The sequence below is a fragment of the Lathamus discolor genome, chromosome 1 (genome assembly GCF_037157495.1).
Source record: "Lathamus discolor isolate bLatDis1 chromosome 1, bLatDis1.hap1, whole genome shotgun sequence".
In the NCBI taxonomy this organism is placed as follows: Eukaryota; Metazoa; Chordata; class Aves; order Psittaciformes; family Psittacidae; genus Lathamus; species Lathamus discolor.
In genome coordinates, this window is record NC_088884.1 from 51,171,292 (window position 1) to 51,192,015 (window position 20,724).

The following is a 20,724-nucleotide window of genomic DNA, read 5'->3' on the forward strand; positions in this document are numbered from 1 at the left end:
AGGAGCTGAGATAGATTCTTGCTGACTATAAGTAAGAAGTGCTGTTTAAAATTCAGAGGAAAGATAATTTTCATAAATAAGAAACTAAGGGCAAAGTTCAGACAAATGCTGATTTACTGTGAAGTTTAGACCATTTTTGGTGTTGTCAGGTAATCTATAACGAAACAGCAAGTATTTCAAATGCCACTAACTGCAGCTAATATTCTGATGTAAGCAAAGGCCACCTTTTGAAAAATCTGACCTTTTGAAATAATTGGTTCATTTGGACCAGAAGTGTTCAAAATTACATGACTCTGCTTGGAAGAGGGAGGGCAATCAGATTGCAGAATCCCATATTCATCTGGTGTGTGCTGCTGGAGTATCTCTTAATGAGTCATTGTGGAGTCTTAGAGAGTAGATCTATAATCAAATTAAAATGACTCAATAAAGCTTCTGGTCGTACCTTCTTCATAGGTTTTTACCGACACACCCTCTGCCATCAGAGTAAGTGAAGACACAGATTCTTTCTGATTCAGACCTTAGCTGTCCGCCATATATTTGCTATACTTTTCCTGGATGGAATGTGCTATGTCAGTTATTTAAAGTCAAATCCTCTTAAAGTCAAATTCCCCACCTCAGTGCTGTGTCAAGGAAAGTTTTGTGTGTAAAGAAGTAGGTCTGAACTGAGAACTGTATAAATTCTAAACACCTGCTCAAGGGTGCAAATGAGCCACAAGACTTATTCCTGCTAGACCATTTCTCCCTGTTCCCTCGTAGTCCCTCAGAACAGTGACCCTTCCAATTCCACCAGGAGAAGATAGTCAGTGAATGACATTTCATCTTCTCTAGTTCTATTTTGAAGGAGGCTCAAATTCTCCTTTCTTCCGTACAGGAAGCCTTGTTCTAGTGACATTTCAGATGGCAGTCTTACAGGGACTCAGGAGTAGCTCTGTTATTATCATGGCCTAGTGATTTTCAGAATCAGAAGGAATAAGGTGTTGTTTCTCATCCCAGTATTACAGAGCAATTACAGTTTATTCAGGAGGTATTATGAGCTTCTCAATCTTTAATCAACAAACTACCAAACTGTTTAAAAAAACTAAGGTTCTTTTTGTTTCCAAACAAGTAAAAAATAGGTTAGATTTTGAATACATTAATTTACCATTTTTATCTTTCCTCATTTAGAATGTCTCCTTGCCTGTGCAAGCAGAAATGTGGGGGTTTCTGCTACTGATGGTTGTGCTAGTTGTAGTAGTTTCATGGATTGTGTTCTACCATCTAATCCTATGAGCTACACATTGTGAAACTCTTACAAAATGTCACTTCATAACTCTGACAAATTTACTTTCTCAAGTCCAGGAGCTAATCTAAATTTCTCTTCAAATCAATCAGACATGTACACATGCCTTTTATAGACCTGCAGTGTGTGGTTTACATTTTCTAGGCTAAATGTTTTCATATATAACAGGAAGAGGGAAACAAACTCTGAACAAACAGAATTTTATTTTTGCTTTATTTAGATCACAGATTTCTTCTGTTTTTCCATCAACTGTTTAGTAACTGTCACTTTCCTGACCCCCAAACCACACAGACAGAAAAAAACCCTGTTTTACCAATAGTGTATTTCAACTCTACTGTAAGGCAGCATGTGCCATGAAGATGTAGAGGGTTGGCTGGGTGATTAACCTAGCTGGACAGCAGATCACTGCACAGAACTGCAGACCAGAAAGATTTGGATCAGGATTTCTTGGGGCTTCATTCAGTACCTACCACCTACAGCATAATAAATTATACCAACCTCAGAATGGGCTGCCAGTGCACTTACTATTCTATCTGGTAGAACAGAGAACTCTAGATAAACTACAGTTGATATTTAAGTATCCTTTCTGAGCAAAAAATAAGATTCATCTGTGTTCTAGCTGCACCTAGAAAGAAAACATTGGATGTAGGGCAGTAGGGACTTATCCACCAAGAACTGCGAACAGGGAATGCATTAAATAATTAAGGAAATCAGCTGGGGGGGAAAGGTAGAAATAGGAATCTAAATACCTAGAAATAATTGTCCCTTTGGCCCAGACCTATAGCAGGTGGACATTTGCATAAATCCACTTACATCTCTGTTTAATCTCTAGAAGCTCTTACTTGATCACTCTGTGCCACTGCACTTAGCACAGCCAAAAGGAAATAAATTTGTTAAGAGCATTTTGTGGGAAAGCTCACCAATTCCACAGTTCACAGAGCAAACAGGTTTTTTAAAGGGCTTTCATGAAATGCAATGGTGTAGCAGTGACAACATACCAATTCTCCTAACTGTGGAAGAGCCACACCCTGCAGCAGTGACAAAGACAAGCACACACTTTCATGTTGCCACTTGTAGACCAAGCTGACTGCATGAGCACCCTGCAATCCTCACTGTGATGTATTCATTAACCTGAAAGAGTGGAAAAGGAGATTTACTAACGCCAACATGTTTTCATACTTCTGTTTGGATGGAAGAGGCTGACTGAAGACTCAGAGGGTTATCCAAGACAATTGGTCATAGATGAGCAAATGATCAGTTACTCCAGGCTTAAGTTTTAGTGCTGTCACTCTCATCTGAATCCTGCAAAGTTAGCTTGTAACATAAGAACTGTGGGCAGAGGCAGATCCAGCCCTTTGTCTGGATGACTCCTGCCCAAAGTAAATGTACTGAGACCGTGCATGTTTTGGAAGGTGATGCTGTGTAGCAGGAAGACCTGAGAAACACTCCCACCTCTCAAACCACTCAGGAAAGCACGTATACTTCTGAGGCAGAGGCTGTGGAGTCAACCACAGACAGACTTGGGAAGCTCTAGTCCTTGCTTGCCCTTTAAATACTGTTGTTGGCGAGAATGAGCAGGATTTGGATATTTAGTTCTCAAGTAAAGAATTAGCATTTTGACACATATAAAGTACTTCCTTAAAATCGGGGTCACTAAAGGCTTTAGAATTTTCCGTGCACACAGACCATGAAAAATGTCCTGGTGACACCAAGCAGGGGACTTGGAACCACTTCCATTTAATCCAAAAGCCAGTTTACACGATCTTCTTCCAGCCTCTGACACTCCTCCCCTTTCAAATATTACACTGCAAAAACAAACAGCTTTACTAAACTCATCACTATTTTCATATGGCTGTTGAGGAACATCAAATTGATCTAATATAGCACATCACTCACATTCTATAATCTGTATTTGATAACCCAAACTGCTTCGATAATTATCTGCCTCAATTTTATAGACTTTGTAAAAAACAACACTGCATATACAGCATGGTATTTGGAAATCTCAAACTCCTGGAGATTTTAAAGGGCAAACAAAAGTCAGTTTACAGAAAAAAAATCCAGCTCCAAGTAAGAATGTCAAACATATGAAAGTCATGGCAGTGTAAGTATTTTATTGCCATTTGTTCGAGGTTACTCTTTCATGTCAGCTGCCAGCCTGTTAGTATGAGTCAAGTAAAGAAAACCCGGTACGGTTTGGCTAGCTGACATTCTCTCAGGGCATTATGTATGCCTTGTATAAAATACGAAGCATGATGCCAGTACCTCTATATTAGGTAGCAAGGCATAAAAATATCATCTGATCAAACCCCTGTAAATAATGGGTGTCTTTACAAACTCTGTGCCTGAAGGCACACTTACTGACTTGGGTCACAAAGGTTTTACCTTTGTTTCTGGTATTTTTGCAGCATGCTAGGCCCAGCTGTGGTAAGTACAAAGCAGTGGGAGACTTCTCATGAACTCCATGGAAAACCGATCAGACTTAAGTAAGGCGAATAACTGCTTGCCACTGAACACTCCCAAAAGAAAAATGAGGCATGGCTCGTTCAAATTCCCAAGCTCAGAAAAGATGCTTTCCAGCAGGGAAGATGGAAATCTGTTTTACTGAAATTCTGACTCACAACAGTTCCAGGCAATTTGCTTTTCCTTCTTCTCCCTAAAATACCACATGAGTAAAACAGAGTTAAAAGTGCCCATTCATGTAGAGGCTGTTGGGAGAGCCATACTTTGTAAAGACTGCGTTAAAGAAGAAATGTGAGCATCATCTTCCTTGCAATTAAGACACCTCACAGAGACCAGAATACATGAAATTAAAAAAAAAAACAGAGGTAAGAACAACAGTGAGAAAAGTAATGCAATTAGTATTACCTGTGCTAGAGCAGGCTGGGCAAGCTTGCCATCTCTAGGCCATTTCCATTTTCTGACCATTTCTTCATCTGTATGAGTCACCGGACCTCCTTCCTGATTAAATATCATTGTCATAATGTTGCTGTAAACAAGCAAAAAAATGAAACCTGTTTTTCCTGGTGCATCTCAGTAAAGCCTAAGCAATACAAAGGATCTCTCTGATCTACGAGTCTTTAATTAAAAAGCCACTTTGCATATATGCGTCATATATATATGAATATATGAATCAAGCTTTTCGCATGCTACAGGCCTGTGAGGCAGGTATAATTATCTTTGTGATAAAGAGTCAGGTTAAATTCTTGGCTTTATAATTCAAATTTAAAAGGAACTGCTATCAAATGGTGTGATTTTAATGCTATTTCCGCTTACTAGTACATTCCTAGGAGCGATGAACCACTTCACTGTAAATTTAAAGGAAGAAACAGATGCAGTGAAGTGGCATGTAAGTGCCATTCACCTATGAGCCTTCGGCAGACAGTTTCAGCAACATTTTCACGTTCCTATCCTTAATATTTCTTAAGAATAATATGTATTCTGATGCGTATTTTATCTACCCATAAGTAAATAACTCTGGGTGACCTGCAGAGAGACATAAATTTTGAAACACAGGAAAGTCCTCAGATCATCCAAAAAGTGGGGTTTTTAAAGTGGATTCTGTGTGTTGATGGTCTTCCCTGAACACAGGGGATTGGAGAATTTGGGTGTTTATTGTTAGAAGTACCAGGGATAGTACTAGGTTTGCTAGTTTTCTTCTCACAATTTCATTTTTCTTGAGTTTCCACTGTGTTTTGAAAAGTAAATACATACACATTAAAAAAGGCAAAGCAAGAAGGACCAGGAATCTTGGGATTTAATGTTTGCACTTCATATTTTCATGTGGTTTACTTGCATTTCTATAATGTGAAATTAGCCAGTGTAGGTAAATTTGCTTGGTTTGATTTTATATCCTGAGAATTGTTTAAAATGTTGGGGGGTATTTTGGACTCCTAGGTTATTTTTACTTTTTCAATAAACAAGGGACGACTCCTTCACTAGCTATGAGGGCGCTGAACTCCATTTAAAGCCATTTTACACAAAAGCTGAACAATCCTTCTCTGCACAGCTCCAGTCAAACATATTCCTCCAATCCCAAGAGCTCATTCAGGATGGTAAGCCAATCAATTTGACTTCTTTAAAAATGAAGGCAGATACGAGTTAATGCGTCCCTCATTTTTACCTACTGTTCCTCTCTGCAGGACATGACATTCTGATCCCAGATGTCTTGGGTACTCCAAAGTCACTGAAGGAGCATTAAAGCGGAAAAATACAAAGACGGTGCTGTAAGTAGGAATCAGTGGTAATCTTTGTGCACATTGTGTAAAGGTGCAGAGAAATACATGGAGAGATATAAACAGATAGTAACATTATCCAGAAAAGAACTGTTGATGTTCAGTTTACATGGTCCAGTGGGCCTGAAACTTCAGAGGACATCGCCTGTGTGCTTGCTTTTCCCCCACAAGTGGGGATCTGCTCTGTACAACTGCATTTGAGATACTGAGAAAATCAGTTCATCCTGCAGCTTTTGCTAGACAGGTTTTTAACAGATGTTATCTATGCCCCTTTAGATATCACACCCACCCACAAAAGGAAGAAAGCTGTATAGAAGGATAAGTATCCAAGCAAATACTTGCAATTGTTTTAACAAGATAGTTTAACACAAACCTGGGAGAATAAATGAAACTCAGTGAAAGAAACAGAACCAAGATGAAAATGTAAAACCATGAGCAACTTTCCTTACATTTTTTTCTTAAAAGTCTTTCCTTAAAACATGCATCTAACTATGATCTAGTGAAGACAATTACTGTCTTCATTTCTATCCTTATTAAAAACAGATCCTAGAAAATGGAGCTGGAAGGGACTTGCAGAAGTCACTCAGACACATTTAGATAGAGGGAGGGGCCAAACAACTGCAAATACTTGGTGGTGGTGAGGCACAGCGATCTCAGGTCTTTGTTGTGTGTAAATTATTCCAGATTAGGTTGGTAGCTCCAGTTTCTCCATAAAGTCACACCAAAATTATATTTAATACAGAAAATCATAATGATGATCAGACAGTACATAGAACGGCATCTTTTTTACAACCTGTATAATGCACTGCACTGTGAGGCACTAAGAAGTGGCAGGAATGAAAGGAGGAAGAGGGTATCTGCATTTTTTCTGTGTGGAGTATCTATTTGGAGCTCATGTCACACATTCAAGGCAGCCAGAAGGCTGGCTCCCAATCGCCTGCTGTCTCCTTTGCAAATTTTCTAGTAAGCCAAAGTGCATCCTGTCCTCACAGCATGGGTTTTACAAATGGGAAATTCAAATTTCAAAGTGATGTCTGTCTAGCTTAGCAATTTAGATAACAGTGCTTTGGGATTGCTTGAAAAAATGGTGACATTTGACTCCTAGAGGGGATTTGTAGAGGCGACAAGTTCCTTCACCTCCACCTGACCTGCAAACAAGATGGAAGTAGTGTTTTTCATCTTCCCACACATGTAGATCTCAATCTCCTCCATCTACCTACCTGTCAGGAAGACAAATGCTACTATGTCCAAAAGGGGTGAAAGAGAGTGATCTGGAGAAGGGCTATGTTGGTATGAAACCCCTCACATGGGAGATTGCAGTGGCTTTGGCAAACAGCAAGATACTCAGAAGGATAGCTAAAATGAGAGTCAAGGAGTTAACTTATTATCATTCTCCAGTTATATAGCTTCTGTCAAATGCCCCTGCAGAGAACATGGGCACTAACACTCTCAGCTCTATATCCTACGTATTAGGTACAGGTGCATATGGGTAATTGAAGCTATTAACCCAGCCATCTCCTTCCTTGAACAAGTGGGTTGGGAGGGATGGAGGATGGGCAGAGCCCTCAGGACCAAATCCACTCAACTGACTAAGCTAACATGGCTGGTACATGTCAAAAGTGACCTTTGCAGGAGCAACATATGAATCAGAAACAAGTTCATGAAGCACAGGATCTTTGGTGTTTTACACTGTGCTGAACCTAGAGCTGTTCCTAATCCAGTCTGATGACTGATAAAGTGATATTTCTTCAAGACAAGATTATACTTTAAATGGATTCCAGTGTGACACCATGAACTTGTAACCGCATTTTTTGTTACAGAATATTTCTTTCTGAGGCACGTCCACCCACCTGACATATACTGGGCTTTGTTGTTATAATTTGACTATCTGGCTATACCTCTGGTACTATAAAGTCTGATAAGAAATGAACATTTTCATGTAGCCAAGTCTTGGAAGCTGTTCAGCTACACATTAAGTCTGAGTCTTCCCCCTGTAGAAATCCTCCCACTACCTCTCACCCTCCTGCCAGAATTCACACTCTTGCTAGAATTCACATGTGTTCCGTAAACAAAAAGCATATTAAATGAAAGACGAGCTGTTGTTCAGCCCATAGTGCAGTTTTCCCCATACTGTGCCTGCTTTCTCAACCACTGGGATCTGAGGTTTGCCATATGTCAGCCCTGGTGCAACAGTCATGCTAGTCTGAAACTTCTGTGTCTTGGAGAAAGCTTCTTCTCTGTGATTACCATAATGCTGGAAAATAATTGATTTGTCAAACTGCACTTCCTTCAGCATGGATGTTTGCTCTTCTCTGTTTACATGAGGGAGAAAAAATTTACACCTCTGATTAGCTCTTTATAAGCAGAATCCTCAGGCAAGACTTCCATTAATTTAGACTGAAGTTAGGTCTAAGCAGAAAACATACTTTGATTTGTGAGCTTCTCAGCTGAGATATAAATGATCAAGATTACTGATTTAGCTAGAAATTCAGGCAGCCTCTCAAACAGCCCCTCGCTTGTTAAATTTGTTACAGACATTTCAGTGCTTTGTCACTGGGCTCAGCCCATCAGTTGCAGTAGGGTGTGGAGGTTCACACTCCTTATGGACCAACATGGCCAGTGTGAGTGACAGTGAAAATTTCTGGTTTAAAGTCTCAGCTATTGTACAGTTACAGCTATCTCAGCGGGTCACTAGGTTTGTGTCTACAGCTACAGTATGAGTAAAATGTGCCTAAATGTTTAAGGAAAGCTAATTATGTGAAACATCAGCTGATAGAAATTAAGGGAATATTTTTGTCTTCAAGCCAATATTTCTTGCTGTTTCAATTTTGCCATAAAATATTACACATTATAAACTTTTTGCTCACTAGGCTAAGCATAAATATTCAAGAACACTAAGCCAATTCTCATGGCACTGACACAGGAGTCTGGCGACAGCACCAGGGGACTGCAATATAAGCAGCAGCATTTTACTTCCAACTTGATGGGCCAAAAAGGTCTGCAAATCCTGCAAAAATGCTCAGGTCCTGTGAAAGGGAACCCTATGACCCTATTTCTGGCATAATGGTTATGCCAGAAATTAAATAAGCTGACTGCAAAGCTTTTGGGAACAGTAATAAGGTAGACCTCAGGATATTTGCACCACAGACAACCACAGCTATCCCCACTGTTTGGAAGAACTCTATCAAACTCTTAACAATTGCAGGCTGGGGTGTATAAAACCCCAGAATCCAGGAAGACAAATAACAGACACATTTCACAGTGTTCTCTAAAATAGGCAATTCTAAGACATGGTATGTCTCATGGGTGGGGAGACAACAGTGCTCATTCAAATAATCAGAAAATATTATATTTCCAGTACAAGACTCAAATATTAAGCTTTTTCATTGCTTTTCTTTTTCTTGACTTTGCAAATTATATAGCTAGTGGAGGGCGACATACAGAAATTGGTCAAAAAATGCAAACTCCAGTTTTAGCTGCAGCATCAATTATTGTAGATTTTGGGCTGCTCAGCTCCCCAAGGAATAAAGCAGTGATAATAAACCATTCCACAGTGAAGAATATGCTAGTGTACTATATTGTACAATGTGCAATACATTGTAGCACATACACTCTTACATACTGAAAACTGCTTGATTTTATATAGCCACTAGCTCATAAGCCTTTTATTATGAATCACAATTCTTCACCCTAGATACAATACTGATTTTATTAAATCTGAGTATGTTTGTAATTTTGCCAGTGTACAGGAACTGTTGGGTAAACAGCAGGTTACTTAACAGGATGAAATTCAGAACCTGTGCTGTAGATACCAAATTATGCAGGTTAACTTTAATAACTGTCCTTGTAAGTAATTAATGCTTATAATTAGTTACCAGAGATGGTTTTTTCATTTAAACCTAGTCTGCCTTACAAATTCCAGTATTTCTTCCTCAGAGAATTGACCAGGCAGAGTAAATCCTACCTGACACCTATTTTAGCACTACAGTTGGTACTCGGCGAGTGGCTGATGTATTTGGAAGCTACTGTGCATTTTAACCACATGGCCCGTTCTCTGTGAGAAGCCTCAGGGATGTTAAGGCTATCTTGTGCTATGTAAAAATAGAAGGCTTAAGTATAAGCAGCATAAAGAAGTATAAAACCAAGTAAAAAGAAGTATAAACCAAGCCTTGGGTGGGATGGTTTAGTGTGAGGTGTCGCTGCCCATGGCAGGGGGGTTGGAACTAGATGATCTTGAGGTCCTTTCCAACCCTAACTATTCTATGATTCTATGATTCTAAAAGTCTGACTCTGATTGCCAATATATTATGGCAATCTTCTTTCAGGCCCTGGCAGGGCAACAGGCTACAGATCACAGCAAATTATCAAAATGCAAAATAGTTTTCATAGACCATGGTTTCTTTTGCAAAAGATATTCAAACAGTTTTTCGCAACTAATGAAAGTTTATCTATTGGCAGATTAAATATTATCGGAAAATATGATCTCACCACTGGTCCCTGAAAAAGTCTCTGTTGAGATAATTCGTATCTTCCAGTGTCTAAAATAAAAGTGTATGTTTCTCTTTCATGAACAGTGAAATGTCAAACAGAACTCTAGGAGTTTCCAAAGCAATAATGCACTGCAGACTAGCATGTTGGTTTGGTTAAGTGGTCTCCCATAATCTATCTGTATTCTACATCGTGAAAACATTCTAATTTTGCTTATGGAAGTAGAAACCTCTGATTGTGAACTTCGCTTTGAATTTGTTCTAACCTCCCCAGTGTCTGCACAGAAAGCAGCTGCTGGTGAAGATCTTCAGAATTTGATTCAGAATGTTGGAGAATCCAACCTAGAGAAAAAGAATGAGAGATTAGAATCAGCTGTATAAGCAAAGACTGATGTTAATGTCAGTCCTGGTCTAAGGTTCATTCATACGAATACAAAGTACTGAAGCTTTTGAAATATCCTTCATAAGTAAACAGATTACCTGCCTTAAAAAATACAATGGGAGAAAGAGGAAATGTGCATTTTAGGTGTCTTCAACAGAAAAATAGAAAATTATGTTTAGGAAGAAGATGGGCATCCAGAAAAATGGATTATAGGTTGGAACTAGATCATCTTAAGGTCTTTTCCAAGCCTAACTATTCTATGATTCTATGATGGACACTCACATGAACTACTTCCCACATCAGTCACAGGTACTGTTTGGTTTGTGTACAGCCCAGGATCACTGCTGTGAAAGGATGCAGGTAATGCAGTCTCTACTTATTCTCAGCAGCAATCTGGAGAAGTAGTTGAAAAATTACGCCATGCATCACTTTGAGAAGCAGGGGCACAGAATTCTTTTAGCGAGCATTTCTGTAAGACGTCTGTGGTTGCAGCTGCACTACAGCAGGTAGATTTTACTTAGATTCACATTTGCAGCATTTGTGGATGATTTCAGAAGTCCTGGGGGAGCATGGAGGAAGGCATTTCTTAACTTCTGGGGATCCTCAATTATTCTCACTCCATTTTCTAAAAAGGTGAGAAGGCCCAAGATTAATGGTCAGGGTGTTATCTCTATACAGTTTGAACATTTTCTAGTTGTTATCAAGAAATCAGATTACTTGATAAGAAAGTCCAAAAGAGGTGATAAAAAATGGCTACAGACATAGACTGCTAAAGAATGGCCCAAACAATAGTTAAAATTAATGCAGGGAAGCTCAGATTCCTTAGATTTACTGTTTCACTATGAACAAACTGAAGAGCAAGTTTGTCAGAAACAAGAACTCAGTGGGTTAGAACTGTCCTCAAAGAAATGCATATCCTGTTGCTTGGTATTCCCTTCACCGAATAAATAATAAACCTGTGATGATAGACTGAGCAAATGGAAGCTCTCAAGACACAGGAAAGGGCAGGGACTGTTCGGTGAAAGCTGGTTGTCTCAACCCTTTAGGTGTCCATCTGTGACTACGGAAACTCCAACAGCGGCCTGACAATAGAGTGCACTAGCAGAGCCACTGGTGGAGTGATGAATGGAAGTGTGCATGATTTTGAAATCACTGAGACTGCAGAATAACAGGGCTGCCTGTGAGCACAAGAGCTAAAGGTGGAATCAGTACTCTTGCAAACTTAATAGCTCAGAGACATCAAGAGCATGCAGCTCTACAGCAAAGCATTTCAGAGATGCTGTTGCTTTGTTATAAGCAGAAGAAACTGCCACATTTTCAGAAGACAACAGAAGAGACTGGCCATTCAGTGCCTATATATTTGTTTGCAGAGCTAATCCTCCATGCTCGGATGCTGGCTGTCTCTGCAGCACTTTTAACCTTCACCAGCCAAGGAACTTGGCAGTCCTTGTGGCACCTGACCAACTTCATAGCCAGGATTAGCAAAAAAATGCACAACTGTGCTGCCTTTTTTTTTCCCCACATGGCACTGTTCTTAAAGAAATCCAAAAAGAGGTGCAAAGTAAGCAGTTCTTCCCTTCAGATCATCAAATTTGTCCATGTTTTAGGCAGAACTGGTATAATGCCTTATGAAGAACTTTTCAGTTAGTTGCATTAGTGTTCCCATTCAGAGCAAAATTTATTAAGTCAAATATATGTGGTCAGACAGTTTCAAGCAGGGAAAGGCTTAAAATAAATAACCCAAAGCAGTTATTCACCCTGTGTTCTGCTAGTAAAGACTAGCGGACCTGCAGTGGCTAGGTAGAAAACCTTGTTGGCAGATGATCAGAGATAATCCGAGAAAGACTGGGCATTTAAAGCCAGACTGTATCCAAAATCAAGGGGGGGTATTGCTTGACAGTTAATTCCTCCTCATGCTAATGCATACTTTAGTTAATTCTGGCATTCAGAACAGCTGTCAAGGTACTGCATCATTCTAACCACCTCTGCTACAAGCCATCCAGCTCAGCTGCCTGCTGCTCTTACCTCTTTCCTCACAAATGTTGGATGAGAGTGACAAGCTGATTGTGATGGGTGACTGGCCAGCATCATTTTGCACAGTAGGAGCTAGACAGGAAGAAAGCAGAGTGCAATGCTTATGATCATACATGCAAAGGTAAGTCAGCTTTCAAATACATAAACCCAAAGATTATTCTGTTTTTAAAAAGAGGGAGACTGCAGTAGCACCTGGACACCTGGAAAAGGCTTGACTCAAACCTACGGTTCTGCACTGAGGATTAATGACGCTTAATGAAATGCTCTGGATGCAAGTTTTTTTACTGGCGCAATATGTTCTGACTATATCACTCACCTTGAAAGAGGAGACTAAAATGCTTTGATAAATGGGTTTGAAACATTGCCCAGTTTCACCGGCTTTGTTCTTCTAAGTGTTTGTACCTCTTGCTTCAGCTGCAAAGCTATTTCATCATGTCTTAAAACAATGCTTTGCAGAGAGCTGCAGTATAACAAGCTATGAAGTGGAGCATGTTGGCCTACCCAGACAACAGAGAGTAGCCTTAACAGGAAGTGCTTTTTTCCCTTTTGTGGCCAAACATTACAACATAGCACGTTTACCCAGCACAACGTTACCTTTACTTCCTAAAGGCATGTTTGATGCTGTCTCAGGTTTTCTTTTTTCCTTTCTAGTGCAGGCTGGTAGAGCAGAGGCTTGTTTTCTCCTGGATCTCATACTTTTTTACACTAGTAACTTCTGGTGCCATTTACAGTAAACAACCCTCTCAGCAAGTTCTCTCCAGGTACAGGTTAGCACATTCACAAGCCTCTAAGGGAAACCAGTCTCATACCTAGCAAGGAGCTGCAACTTCTCTCTCCAAGTTTCTGTAACATTTTGTCAGCCACAGATTTATTCAACATGTTCAGTGGTGAGTCCTCATCTGCTTGTGGGATCAAAGATGTTTGGGAGATCTTTGGGTTTGAGTCCTCTGTAGTGGTTTTACACATTCAGTGAAAAGACACTTGTCACAAAACTGGGTGGGATTTTGTTTTATTGTCATTTTATCGTTTAAGAAACCATCTTAATGCCTTTTTTATACTCACCTGTACAAATGGCACTCCTGCCTTCAATTGGGCTGAGGAGAAAGAAAAGCTGTATCATTAAATGAGAGCAGTGACAGTTAAAGAACACAGAAAAGAGACCTATTAGTTTTGCTGACTGAAACATATATGGGCAGGCTGGCAGTGTTCCCTTTCACAGTTGAGACTGAGCCACATTTCCTCCCAAGAAGACTCCCAGCTTCAGCTCAGAAATACCTGTGCAGCGCAGCACCAGGAGACTTAGTGCAGCCACTGCCAAACCAGTGAGCCTCTGCACTGACAGTGTAGTATGCTTTAGATTATGCCTGCTGAAGTGCAATGTAATGTAATGTAACATGCTGATTGGTTTCTTCTCTCCTATGTAAAATCATTTTCTCCTGCCTCAGTAAAATGGTAATCAAATAAATCTGAAGCTTTGTCTCTTTAGACGCGACATGCAAAAGACCTTTAGATGCAATAAAATTTTTGAGTGTCTAAAGAAGTCTTCTCCAGCAACTGCCGATTCTATATATTCTGTTTTTTTGGGGTTTTTTTTGCAATTTGAGAACACTGATCTTTCATAATTGTGAGAGGACAATCTTTATTTTAGTTTAATTGGAGGACTGCCAATGTGAAAAATTTATTAAGTTTTTTAGGAGTTTTAAAATCTAAAATACAAAGAAATTTTACCAAAAAGAAGTCTTAGTCCTCAAGTCTCTAGTTTATCTGTAACCACATGGTTACCCTGCTCCAGTTTCAGTGGTAGCTTCTTACACTCTTGAAGTAATGTGCACACAAATGTGTTCATAGATGGAAACAACCTGGAGTAAATTTCTGAAATTCAGAAGCAAGTTAGGCAAAACAAAACAACAACCCAAAAAACCCAAACCAGTTTAAAGCAAATGGGATGAAACCTGACTTTAAAACCCAGTTACCCAGAGAAGTCACACCCCAGAGCAATGCTGTGAACACCAGTTCCAAATTCATTAGTCAGTAGATGTGAACTTCATGAAATACACAGACCTGCCAATGTTGCTGTTGTTCAGTTCATGCCAAAACAGTGAAGAAGGTTATTATGTGGCATTCTTTAATTAACTGCTCATGGTTTGTATGTTAAATACATTAAACTCATGAAATGCTGAAGGCAGAAGTGAACATCAGGTTCTACACCTCAGAGAATTAGGTATAGGACACTGTCACCTTCTCACTTGTCTCCCACTGCTCTCACTGCACGGCAGGGTGCCAGTTCTGGTCATGTGCCTCCCCCATCTCTCCTGTTCTGCCTTGGCCACATCTACCTTGGGACTCCTTTTTGTACCTTCTCTGGAAAACTAGTTGACAGAAACTTCCCTGTTCTCACCACTACTGGTGTCACACTATTTATTACCTGGGAGTAAAGCCAGCAGGAAGATCTGCAGTGAAATACGAAGACAATCCTGGTATCTTCTTGCCTTTCTCTTTAATTCTAGTTTCCATCTACAACAAAATGAATGTTTCCAATATAAGATTGGAAGAGGTGTTTAGGGAAAGAGGAAAGTAGAATGTACTGTATATAAAAGAAATACCTGGTCAAAGAAATACACAGGTCCTGCCTCCAGTGCTGCGGCTGTAAGCATTGCTTCTATTACTCCCTAGAATGAAGAAGGGGTGGAAGACCCCACAGAAAAACAGTTATGTCAGCAGGCTCTGAGAAAGAAACAGTTTATGTTTTTTTACACTAACAGCGAAGCTGAGGAATTACTTTCTGTATGAGGCCTTGAAAATCTGCTTCAAATAACACAAGAACCAGCACTACATGAATGGGAATACATTAATGCATCTGAGGATTAGATTATATGAAGTTGATTACAAACCTGAAGACCAAAATACCAGGTTTTGATATTTTAGGTTCATACTACTCTAAACTAGCGTTTTCAAGAGATAAGGCCTACAATTATTTCTGAGGATAGGCAATGTCTCAGTTTGTTATCTGAAAAAGACCACTGCTTTCATCTGCAGTTACAACTCAGTGAGTACATCAATAAATGTGCTTTTACTAAAAAAAAAAAAAAAAAAAAAAAAGGAGGTTTTACGACTATGATAAATATAAAAAATTAATTTGAAAGCTACCAGTGTGGGGACCTTTGTGCAACCTTCCATCCCCTACCAAGACTGCACACAGGCACAGAGGTACACTGTGAGAGAGATGCTCACTGTAGCACATCCTCCTGCACATATCTGCATACACAGCTAATGCACTAGTTCCTAATCACAGAAATACAGAGAGTCTTTTTGAAGCACTGGTCCAGATAATGGCTTGTTTAGTTTATGTGAACCTTGTAACTTAAAAGCAATCTTCAAAATGAGCTTCAGAGGACTTACTTTTTCACAGCACAAATCTATTCATGTGAACTGAAAAGCACTTTCTTTGTCCCAGTCTGAATGCCCAAACAGCAGTCTGTGCTTCTCAAGGTGACTTTCACCAGCAAGAGAGATGAAATTTGCTTCTTTCTGGAAGCACTCATTGCATCCTTTGAAAACCTGTCCTCCAAAGGACACAGATGTTGTGACACTAGCTGATAGGAGGCAATATGTTTGGCTTATGGCTGACAGGCTGTAATCTAACTAGTGTCTGGTTAAAAAAAAAAGAAATTGCTAAGGAGTGTGGAAAGAAGTTCACAGCAAATAGGGTTAAATGTGGAGGTTTTGGCTGCTTTAGTCACCTCTAACTTCGACTTAGCTACTTCATCTAGATTTTAAATATAATCTTAAAGAAGGTTTCAGAATTAGGGAAGCCTTTACCCTGCTCATGTTAATGAAGATACTTTTAGGTTACAGCTATCATTCCCATAGTAAATGGTATCGGTGTTGACGGCTGAGGATATAGAAATGTCCTCTGTTCTCAGCAATTGGTGAGGCGAAATATCTCTTCTTCTAGAGTTCATAAGACATATTTGCTCTCATGCAAGAAACATTTTCTTTGTCTACATCCAGATGTTAGGTCTGATATTCTAGTCACAAAAATTGTCCTGTTGACTTCAGTGGCTTTTTAGAGCTAGTACAGGCTATGAGATTTAGCCCTAAGCTAGGAAAAAAAGAGTATTAAAGTGTCATAAACACACAAACAATAGCATCAGTCCCAGAAATAAAAACAGAAACAAATATAATATCCCTCTGATCAACTTGGGACTAGTACACCCCTTACTCCCTAGTCATCCTTCCTCCCCCTCTTTCCGGGATAAAACTGCAGCTGTCAGAAACAGCTCCTCCACTCTGTTCCATGCCATTTCTTGACACATTCATCTTGATAAGAAAAGAGAAAACATAACACACACTGAAAAAAGTCTTTTCCTGAAGATCATAACTTCTTATGCTAGGAACACAGTGCAATGGGAGCTGCCTCCTTGGAAAAAAAGAAGAGGTGAGTCTCTGTGTTAAGAGTTTTAAGCCCTGCTGCTTAGTTACCACATTGTGAACTGCATTCAGCCCTTCCCTTAACTCCCCAGCCACTGCCTGCCTTTGTCTGGGAGGCTGCTTAGGAAATAGGAATAATCACTGTGAGAAAACAAAAAAACCACAGTATTACTCTCCAGCTAAAAATGCTATTCATATGTCTCTTCTGGCCTATGGCCTGTCTGATACTGTCTTATCATGCTGCCTAGTATAGCATGAAATTGAAAAACCTAGCATTCATTAATATAATGTGTATTAAGAGCTAGGAACAGCTAACTGGCAATAACAGAAGAAGGACAAAAAGATCTGAGCTGGTAAGGGCATGCTACAAGGTGTGACTCTCTCTCTGCTTCTAAGAGACCAGATACTCTTAAAGGCAGGCAGGTGGGGAACGTGGAATCCAGATGTCAGGCTGCTGCTGTTACTGTTTGCTTTGTTAATACAGTCAGTCCAGCTTTTTACTCACACTTTTTTTTTCACACAGCATTCCTATTTCTGCATCTTAGTTACCATGCTATTATCCTGTTAGCTATCTGTACTCTCTTATATTGAGCATAAAGCTAATTTCAGGTCTAGAAGTAGTGTAACCTGGAAGGTGCTTAACTTTGCTCCATCCAATGTGCCGTCTTCTCTGCAAAACTAATGAACAGCTTACATAATGCTTCTGGGTTCAGCTAACAGCACCTCAAACTGCAGAGACACATTGTTAATCCTGCCTCTTCTACCTCACTGCTGGTTTTCTTTTCACTCTGCTAGGTTTCATACATATTCTTTGTTAAGTGAAGTGTGACCCCTGTCCACAATTTCTTTATAGCCTACTTTTTTAAGGAAAGGAGGCTTACACAAATGTTCAATTTCAGCCATATTTGGCAGAATAGCACACCCAAAAATAATTATGCCTGAACACACTGTGAAAATACACAGCTGGGTATACGACAGAGGCCCAAGGAAGTATCCCCACCTGAAGAGAGACAGGCCAAACTCCGCTGAACTGTGTGGCAGCAGTCAGCTGCCCAACTGCACACGTATTAATACAGTACAAGCCATCTCTCTCTCTCTCTCCATTGGGGTATCACAGTGATTACAAGTGGTGCTGGAGTCATTCTGGGGAACAAAGAAATAACCCTCTGGGAAAAATGGCTTCACGAATTCAGCTGATTACAGAAATACTTGTTCTGCTTGTTGCCCTTTTTCCTCTGATGCCCTTATTTCTCATGTCTACAGTCTCTGCACAACATGTATTCTTACCTGCCTTATTTTTCTTTTATCTATTTCTGGTATTTCTCCTTCACAGAATCACAGAATCACAGAATCCCAAGGGTTGGAAGGGACCTAAAAAGATCATCTAGTCCAACCCCCCTGCAAGAGCAGGGTAACCTACAGTACATCACACAGGAACTTGTCCAGGCGGGCCTTGAATATCTCCAGTGTAGGAGACTCCACAACCCCCCTGGGCAACCTGTTCCAGTGCTCTGTCACTCTTACAGTAAAGAAGTTCTTCCTGATGTTAACGTGGAACTTCCTATGCTCCAGTTTACACCCATTGCCCCTTGTCCTATCACTGGATATCACTGAAAAAAGCCTCGCTCCATCATCCTGACACCTACCCTTTACATATTTGTAAACATTGATGAGGTCACCCCTCAGTCTCCTCTTCTCCAAGCTAAAGAGACCCAGCTCCCTCAGCCTCTCCTCATAAGGGAGATGTTCCACTCCCTTAATCATCTTTGTGGCTCTGCGCTGGACTCCTTCAAGCAATTCCCTGTCCTTCTTGAATTGAGGGGCCCAGAACTGGACACAATATTCCAGATGAGGTTCTGCAGACTTTATGCCCTACTTTATCTATGACTTCAGTTCTAGAGTCAACAAAATCCATAGCCTGACAAGTCGTCCGTTTTGGCACACAGCAGAGCAAAAGGACCAGGCAGGAGCACAAGCTTGCAACTCTCTTCTTCAATCTGTCAAAGGCATCAAATACAGTGAGAGGTAAGAACGGGCTGGTATATGAGAGGCTAATGGATTAAAATCAAACACAGAAGTAGAAACACCGCTATAAAATCTCTCGAGACCATTACAGTGCCCAGCTACAATAAATGTACAACAAAATGATCGAAGATGAGTCAAAACAGAGAATTCAGGGAATATGCTCCCTGATGTATTGTTGTCCCTGCCCCTGCCAACCACAGAAAAAATTCAAACCAAACAGATTTGTATATTCCTCTTCTACCTAATTAGAGAACTGGAATGGAAAGGAATAAGGAAAAAGTGTCCCAGGCAACATTAATGCACGTATCTTTGTGTCATCCATTCTCACTATGAGAAGAGCTATTTCTCTGTGGCTCTCTTCAGCAGCTTCAGACAACATCAATTCTGACTGGAGTAAGTGCAACAGAACAGCAGAAAAACAGTTAAAAGAGTTAAATGGCTCACCTGTTCTATTGTGAAAAGTTTATTCTGCTTTACACATAGTAATAAGACCCTCCTACAGGTGGTCCAGTTGCATTAACTGACACTAGCATAAAAAAAAAAAAAACGTGGTTTAAAGGAGGAATAAGTGGTAATACTGCAATTCCCAACTGCTGGGGTGTGTCTCACTGCTCTGAACATGCCTTAAGCCCAGAGGAGTCAACTTCCCAGCACCCATCCCACTACCAGGAAAGGCACAGCTGGATGTTTCCATGTCTGATTGCTCTTAGAAGCCAAAGCACTGGAGAACACACCACTGTGACACCAACACAAAGCAGGATGGAGTTTATCTGATCAGTACTAGAGCATGAGCTTAGTCTTCTGAAGTCTTGTGCTTGCTGAGAACTGTCCGAGGGGGCAGAATTTGTACTTCAGGGAGGCACAAAGCATTGTACTCAAGGTACAAAGCATCATACCCAAGGTACAAAGCATCTTTCCCAAGCAAAGACCTGGCTGCAGAACATTTTAAAACACAGCTATGCAGGATAAGGCCCATTTATAATATATATATATATATATATATATTACAAACTATCATGACATGATATTATACTATATACTATAAATACATCTCAGGCAAGAGTTGTTAAAATATGCCAGTAAGGAAGGGGAGGGAAAAAAAAGAAGTATTTTTAGCCAGCACGATTATACTGGTAGAAGGCCTGTGAGAAGTGTGAACTTGGTAGAGGAATTTTAAGAATTAAGCTGATTTAGTGAACCATTAGTGGATGCTGGTAATACTGGCATTTCTCCTTGGTTTTCTAGGTAGTGGTGGAAATGGGACAAGGAAGAGCCATTTGCCATGTATTAGAATCTTTCCTTTTTGGCTCCCTGAGACTTGGAACAAATTCTTTTTTTCTGGTATTATTTTCCTTCTGCGCAAGTGACCTCTCACAGAGCCACAGAATGGTTTGGGTTGGAAGGGACGTCAAAGATCACGCAGTTCCAACCCCCCTGCCATGGGCATGTGACTGTTCGTTTGTTCGGTGTTCTCAAGCTGTAAAATCTGAAATGGTGTAAGAATTTCGTGGCAGCTCTTCCTGCTGGAAGAATATACTCGCTGATGAAGAAAGACCAAGCCTCTGCCTGCATTTCTGAAACCTGCCTTTGCAATGGCTACCTACCGGCTTCCCACCTTACTCCACTGACTCTCTCCAAATTGAAACCCGGCGTCTGCATGCGGTTTGGGTCACGCAAGCAGTTTGAACTCCTCCGATTCTAGCCAGCTGCAATATGCAGGAGACTGAAGAGGTCCTTGCACGCTCAAGGGCGCACGCTAAACCCCACACACCACACACGCCATGTGCTCACAGCTCGGGGTGTCGGTTGCCATTACAAACACACAGCACCACACGACCGGGCTTAGGACAG

At 40.4% G+C, this 20,724-nt stretch overlaps 1 protein-coding gene across 1 annotated transcript in view; it reads left to right on the forward strand.

The window, feature by feature from the left end:
* Positions 1 to 20,724, forward strand: part of SNRPF (small nuclear ribonucleoprotein polypeptide F) — a 273,142-nt gene that overhangs the window by 88,736 nt on the left and 163,682 nt on the right. The gene's annotated exons all lie outside the window — the stretch shown is intronic.